Source organism: Gopherus flavomarginatus, chromosome 22 (genome assembly GCF_025201925.1).
Source record: "Gopherus flavomarginatus isolate rGopFla2 chromosome 22, rGopFla2.mat.asm, whole genome shotgun sequence".
Classification (NCBI taxonomy): Eukaryota; Metazoa; Chordata; order Testudines; family Testudinidae; genus Gopherus; species Gopherus flavomarginatus.
In genome coordinates, this window is record NC_066638.1 from 12,900,711 (window position 1) to 12,908,711 (window position 8,001).

Genomic DNA, 8,001 nt, shown 5'->3' on the forward strand with positions numbered 1-8,001 from the left:
AGCCCCGCCCGCTGCCCGGGGGACCGAGACCCCGCCCCTCGCCCCAGATAGCCCCGCCCTCTGCCCAGGAGACCCCGCCCTTCATTCCAATTACCCGCCCCACTGCCCACGAGACCACCCCTGCCTCTCCCCTCGCTCCAAATAGCCCCGCCCGCTTCCCAGGAGACCCCGCCCTCTTCCCAGGAGACCCCGCCCTCACTCCAGATAGCCCCGCCCACTGCCACGGAGACCCCCGCCCGCTTTCCAGGAGACCTCGCCCCTCGCCCCTCACCCCAGATAGCCCTGCCTGCTGCCCAGGAGACCCCGCCCCTTGTTCCAGCTAGCGCCCCCCCCCCCCACTGCCCGGGAGACCTCACCCTTCATTCCAGATTACTCTCCCACTGCCCAGGAGAACCCCTCCACCCCTCCCCTCTGTCCAAATAGCCCCACCCACTTCCCAGGAGATCCCGCCCTCACTTCAGATAGCCCCGCCCACTGCCAGGGAGACCCCGCCTCTCCCCTCGCTCCAGATAGCCATGTCCACTGCCAGGGAGAGCTCACCCCTCGCTACAGTAGAGTCTGGGCAAAGACACCCTGTAATGATGCGGTTCTGGCGGGACCCAACTGAGAGTGCCAGTTCAGGACCAATTGCTTAAACAGGGCAGTTACAGCCTTAGGCTGGGGTTTTTCCACCTCTAAGGGAAACCAAACCAGCCAGACAAAGAAGACTTTGGTTTTACCCCACTGGCCATCCACAAGTCACATAAGCAATTTCCTTAGAAACTCCAGTCTCCCAGTATCACCACCAGTCCCACCCGTCCTGGGGATGAATGTTTATGAAAACCAACACCCCGATAAAAGAAAACGGTTCTCTCGATCCCAAAGGATCGAGCCCCAGACCCAGGTCAATATACATATCAGATCTTACTCACAAATCACGCTGTTGCCAGTCCTTTAGAATCTAAAGGTTTATTCATAAATGGGAAAAGGTAGAGATGAGAGCTACATTTGGTTAAATGGAATCAATTACATCCAGTAATGGCAAAGTTCTTAGTTCAGGCTTGTAGCAGTGATGGAGTAAACTGCAGGTTCAAATCAAGTCTCTGGAACATCCACAGCTGGGATGGGTCAAAAGTCCTTTGTTCAGATCTTCAGTTTGTAGCAAAGTCCCTCCAAAGGTAAGAAGCAGGACTGAAGACAAAATGGAGATGAGGCATCAGCCTTTTATAGGCTTTACAGCAAAATGGAGTCTGGAGTCACATGGGCAAGTCCCTGCATACTTTGCTGAGTTACAAGGCGTATCTGCCTTCTCTCCATGGCTTAATTGTGTAGCTGATGGTCCTTAATGGGCCATCAAGCAGGCTAGGCAGAGCTAACACCAACTTGTCTGGGATGTTTCCCAGAAACACAGCACGAATTTGAAATACAGACAGTATAGATCCAATACTCATAACTTCAACTACGAAATGATACATACATATAGACACCATAATCATAACCAGCAACCCATAACCTGATCTTAGACACTTTATATGACCCCCCTTTACATAAGATTTGGTGCCTCTACAGAACCTTGGTTGCAACCATGTCCTATATTGTCCCAGATTTTATCAATAATGTCACACCCGTCCCTAAATTGAAAGCAGCCGGAGGGGCTTGAAAAGGCTAGTGGTTATGATATCGCTCAGTGGCTAAGTGCTTTCTCTTTCATTTTATTTTGATTCCATTCAGATAAGATCATTACAGCAATAACATCAAAGAGAAGATAACACCCTGGGAAAGCAGATGCTGCAGGGATGGAGGTCTGGGGTAGGGAGCCTTTCAGGTTGGTGCGCAGGGTTAGCTAACCTTTAAAGCATTTGGGGTTCAATTGCACCCTGTGCCAGGCTCAGCTCACCTTCCCAGGTGAAGGGAGTGCCAGGGTGATGTGGTAGAAGTGGGACTCGGAGCCAATCCTGCTGGGATATAAAGGGTAGGCTGAGTACAGGGAGGTTCTCCTTGGTGCCCAGTTTGGGGCCTGAGAGTGCAACCCTGCTGGAAGCCAGTCTGTTGGGGGAAAGCTGCAGCAGAAGAGAGTAGAGGGACTTGCCTTACCTCCCAGGCTGGGGCAGTGAGACCCACAGGGAGTAGATAGGCTCCTGCAGGCAAGGGAAAGGACGTGGATTGTGGGTGGAATTTATGTTAAACTATCTTATTTGGGAGAAATAAAAGTCAAACCCTAAAGAAATGAGTCTGGAATCCTATGGGCACTGAGTATTTTGATGTACTGGCTGGCAAGCTGACCCACTGGCTTACACTGCTTTATCAGTTAGAAGCGAGCACGGGTCAGAAATAACTGAAAGCTGTTACCATCTGCTGTGGAGTGGCCTAGGTGATAGGAGTTGGTGGTTCTCGCTCCTCATGGACAGATGTTCTATCACAAGCCTACTCCACACTGCCATTTAATATTATAACAAGGGGTTGCAACAGAGATCAGGGACCCCTTGTTCTAGGTGATGAACAAACCCACAATGAGAGACAGCTGCCGCCCCAAAAAGGAGGCAATTTAAAGAGACAAGACAAAGGGTGGGAGGGGAAATAGAGACTGAAAGTGACTTGTCCAAGGTCACGCAGCTGTTCAGTGGCCATGGTGGGAAGGGAACTGGGAAATAAGAAGGAATGCATTCACATCTCCTCCCATCATCACCTAGTTTGGGGGAGAGGATGGGGTTACTTACTTTCATTGATTAGGAAACTGTCCTTGCTTTTACTTTGTCCATCAAAGCTCACAAACCCCTCTATAGGCCATAGATAGGAGGTGTCTTCCGAAAGCTAGCTCACATTTCTGAATCCAGTGCCATCAAAAATATTAAGAAAACCACTTTGCTTCTCTCATGTGTCTATGCACCTCATTGCACCAATTTTTCATCCGACCCCCGCAATGGCACAGTAGGAGATTATTCCCAGGGCACCTCTAAAAGAGCTGATCTCTGCCCCTGCAGTAATTTGATTCCACACAGCCCTATCCATCATGTGAACCAGGCAAAATCTTTTTATTTGGATGGTATTTCTTAAGCCTTGCTGTTAATGTAAGCTTCATTTTAAGATGTTCCCTCCCTTTTTAACAAAAATACTTGGTTCTTCTCTTGTATCTTCTAGCTGAGGATTCCAACACACTTTACAAACATGAAGTAAGCCTCATAACTCTCCTTTGAAGCAGGTAAATCTTATTACCCCAATTTTACAGCAGGGGAAACTGAGGCACAGAAAGGGATGATGACTTGGCTAAGGTCACACCACAAGTTAGTAGCAGAGCTGTGGGCAGAACCCAGATCTCCTGTGCTCTAACCACCAGACCTGCCTGCCTTCCTCCCATGCAGCTGGTGGTACCAAACACTGGTGTATAGCCCAGTGCTGGTACTTCAAGCTGTGGCCAGTATTGCTGGTAATTGACTGGTTCTTTGCAATCCCACTAGGCCCCAAATTGGAGGTCGTACTCAGTTTCTAATTAGTTTATACTCAGACAAAACTCCCACTGAAAAGGAGTTTGACCAAGGAAAAACTGACTGACTTTTGGGTCCAATGATCTGCTCTCCCAATATTTTCTGGGATGCTTCCCATTCAATCGGTGTGGATTTTAACCCACTATGCATCTTGAAAGGCTCCAAATCAGTCTGTGTAACCTAGTGGGCTCTGGGGTTGGAGTGCACACAGATGAATAACAGACAAATAGCAACTACACCCTGGAGTCTCTAGAAGGTGGGCTCTGAATTCAGCACTAAGCAAGGATGTTGTTGGAGGCACAGAAACAGACCGGGACAAAGGGGTAACAAGCTGCAAGGGATCCTTGTTTTCAGGGGAAGTGGGGACAACTGGGGAGAGGAACAGAGCCAAGAAAGACATTGGCCTTAGAAAGGGCATAAGGAGGTTGCTGGCTGGTACGAATAAGCTGATGTGGTTGCCTGAAAAGCCAGAGCTTGGAGGAACAGAACTGAGAGCAATCAGAAAAGTCTTAAAGGGAAATTGATCATTGGGAGACTTGGCTTGTCAAGGTAATTGATCTGCTACCTTCCCAGCCAATGTTTCACCGGGGGATCATACCTCTTCAAAAACCAGAGCAGCCATGCTCCAACCCAGCCAAGTTTCAGATCTTTCCTGGCTTTTTCATTTTTTAATTGGATAGTGCCAAGAACATCTCCTTCATTTCCTCAGCTCCTTTTTCATCTCCTCTCCAATGTTCTGCCAGGGAGGAAATGTTTACACTGTCCTAGAGGTGCTGCAACAGCAAAAGTGGTCACCTTGTATTCCCCGCTGAGCTCCCCAGGTCTTACAGTCTACGCCAAATTATTTTGCCTGCAGATTGCCTCATTTACTTGTAGCCTGATCCGAGAGGAGGAGGAAGGAGAAGGCTGATGATGTATTGACTTGTTTCTACAGTTTAGTCAGGAAGTCAAATCTATACATGAAATAAGAAATTATTTTTAAAAATGCTATTTGGCCTGTTGTGACAAGCTGATCTGTAAATGAGACATTCTAGTGTTCCTGTGGGTTGTTTTCTTTTATTCTTTTTGGTTTTTTTCCCCCTTTATAATTGCTTTTAATTATAAAGAATAAATGAGATCTTTCCCTGGAGGGAGTTATGTAAAACACTGAATTAAATTACTATTAGCACTTTTTATTGCTTTCGTGTCAAGCATCTACTGTTTTAAATAAACATCCGATTAACATTCGTATGCAACATTTCCTACATATAAGCCACACTTGTTAGCAGCAAACCTAGTTGCAAGAAAATGTTTTTCCTTGTTCAGAGCCAGTTTCAGTGTGGTGCTGAGCACCCTTAGCTCTGGAAGTCGTTGATGCTCATTGCCTGTCAGGATCTGGCCCTAAGAAAGTTTTGCTGCTACATGAAATAGATTTAGGAACATGAAAATGGCTTTTGTTTATGTACTTATATTAATGCAAAGAAGTGCATTGATTTTTCATTTATTAAATAAGCGAGGAAATCAATCAATTAAAGATTCCAACAGCAACCATAGCTCATCCACACTGCAAATCCAAGGCTGATCCTGGAGTCCTTGCTCAGGCAAAACTCCCATTGATTTCAACTAATGTGCATGAATGAGGATGACGGGACTGGCCTGTTTTCAGACTTGCTGAACGCAAACAACTCCATTGACTTTAGTCGGACCTGTGAATGGTCAGCATGTGCAAAACTGAGGCCATAAAATCAGTCTTCAGAACTCAATCCTACCAAAACTTACTAGTGCTTAGCATCATGAGTCATCCCACTGAAATCAAGGAAACTACAGGCCTGTCTACACTAGGAAATTTACACTAGCATAGCTACGCCTATGTAACTAGATAATTTGAATTAGTGGAGTTTACTTTGATAAATTACCGAGCCACATCAGCATAAATTGCACCAGTTCAGCATATTTATATTGTGGAGGTGAAGGGAAATTTCCAGTGGTGTAACAAAACCTTTGCAAATTTCCTTAATGTAAACAGTCCCATGATTTTAATGTATTTCTTAAAGCCCCAGCTGCTGGAATCATGTTATTGCATGACAATATCCCAAAAGGCTGAAAAACCAGAAGGGCCAGTAAAGAGAACCCAATATTTATTTATTTATTTTAAAATAATGATTTTTTTTTAGGTCCAGACTCTTTGGGGTCAGTAATATTTCACTCAATGGTAAGTAATTGCAGCAATGATCCCTTCACAGAAAAGTAGGAATGGAGGATGATGGTTCAACACAGAATTTCATTTCCTACAGGCTTTTAGCAGGGGGGAAAAACACCAGGAAAGCAACCCTGAGCAATCCCATTTGAGGAGCTTCCAGTGGAGCTGCTGGGAAGGCTCAGAGATTCTTTGCACCAATCAGTGTGTGCTTACCTTGTGGTGCCCATTCATACAGTAACTGGAGGGGCACAGCCTTGCACCCACAGGGGTTGGGGGCTGATCTTATAGGTTTTAGCTCCAGGGAACCTTTGCCTTCTGCCCATGCACCCCCAGATGCCCCACAATTCCCAGCCTAGGCCCTGCACCCCAGAGGCAACATCCCCGCTCAGCAGGCTTGGCAGAAGCCCTCAATTTGCAGTCCTCTTGGGAAGGGAGGGGGCCCTGGCAGCACCAAGCACCTAATCACTCAGTGACTTTAAATAGAGGGGAGGGGCTAACCTAGGCGAGGGGCAGGGTCTCCGAGGCAGTGGGCAGGACTAACCTGAGCAAGGTTACTGGGGTCTGTCAGCATTACATGGGTCTGTATATGCCTTACGTGGGAGCAGCTGGGCAGCGCAAAGGGGCTCCAATGAGAGACCCTGATTGAGCCTGGCTGGGAAACCCCCCGATGCTTTAATTTGCTTGCTAGAGATGGGACTGGAGAGGGCAGCCCACACCCTGGGCTTGAAGAGCCCTGACCCTCGACAGGGCTGACCCAGAGTGGAACCACTGCTGCTACTTTGAACTGTCACTGTTAAGCCTCTGTGTACCTTCCCTTTCCAGCCAGCCCCAGTCAAATCTTTACCCTGGCCCTGTGTCTGAGCGGTTATCGGGATCCCCCGGGACTACCGCCTACAAGGTCTATCTCAGGGCAGGAAGGGCGCCAGAAACTCTGGCGCCCTAGGCAGAATTTGGGGGTGGCATTTTGTGTGCTCCCCACAGGGCGCATGGGAGCTTCTGGTTTTGCTCCCGTTACACCGCCGAAGAAGGACCCTCTGCTGAAATGCCGCAGGTGACAACAGCAGTCATTGAACTGCTCAATTGCCTGCCACTGTTTTCCGCGGCACGTTGGCAGAAGGTCCTTCTTCGGCGGTGCGACTGGAGTGGAACCAGAAGCTCCTGTGCCCCTCGTGGGGAGAGCAGAAAATGCAGCCCCCTGAATCCTGGCGCCCTAGGCGACCGCCTAGGGTCGCCTAATGGAAGCGCCAGCCCTGGCTCAGGAGTCAGCAACCTTTCAGAAGTGCTGTGCTGAGTCTTCATTTATTCACTCTAATTTAAGGTTTCGCGTGCCGGTCATACATTAATGTTTTTAGAAGGTCTCTTTCCATAAGTCTATAATATACAACTAAACTATTGTTGTATGTAAAGTAAATAAGGTTTTTAAAATGTTTAAGAAGCTTCATTTAAAATTAAATTAAAATGCAGAGCCCCCGGACTGGTGGCCAGGACCCGGGCAGTGTGAGTGCCACTGAAAATCAGCTCACGTGCCGCCTTCGGCACCCATGCCATAGGTTGCCTACCCCTGGTCTAGCTGCTGAAGTGCCTATGGTGCTTGACTCTGAGCTGCTGGACACCAGGCAGGTTACGGGCACCCTAGGGGGTTTGGAGGCAGAACCACCCCAATAATGACATAATGAATAATGTCGCACATGCATTTCATCTCACGTGTGCTCACACTGAAAGGCCTCCCTGCCAGCTGATTCAGCTGCAAAATAGGTACCAGATCCATCGGCTCAGGGTAGTCAAAGGGGATTGGATGTGATGCTGGCTTGTGAAACTAACGTGCCTTAACCGTGTCAGCCCAACGAGCCACTTGAAGTGCGCTATATTGCTTTAATGAGGACGCTCTATGCCGACAAGACAGAGCTCTGTCCCATGGGCGTAGTTAATCCACCTCCCTGAGAGGCGGTAGCTATGGCAACAGGCGAAGCTCTCCTTGCAACATAGCACTATCTACATAGGGACTTCAGTAGGTATCGTAGGCACCGATTCCGGGGCTGGAGCACGCACGGAAAAAAATTGGTGGGTGCTCAGCACCCACCGGCAGTTCCCCAGGGCCCTGTCCTGCCCCGTTCCTCCAGCTCATCTCTGCCTCCTCTGCAAGCACGCCACCGCATCCTGCTTCTCCCCTCTCCCTCGCAGTGCTTGCACTGTGAAACAGCTGATTCGTGGGGCAGAGAGGGAGAACATGGCACAGTGGGGGAAGAGGCAGGGCCAGGGCAGGAATTTGGGGAAGGACCCAACAGGGGCAGGGAGGGGGTGGAATTAGGGTGGGGACTTTGGGGATGGGTTGGAATGAGGGTAGGGCCGGGGCAGAGATGG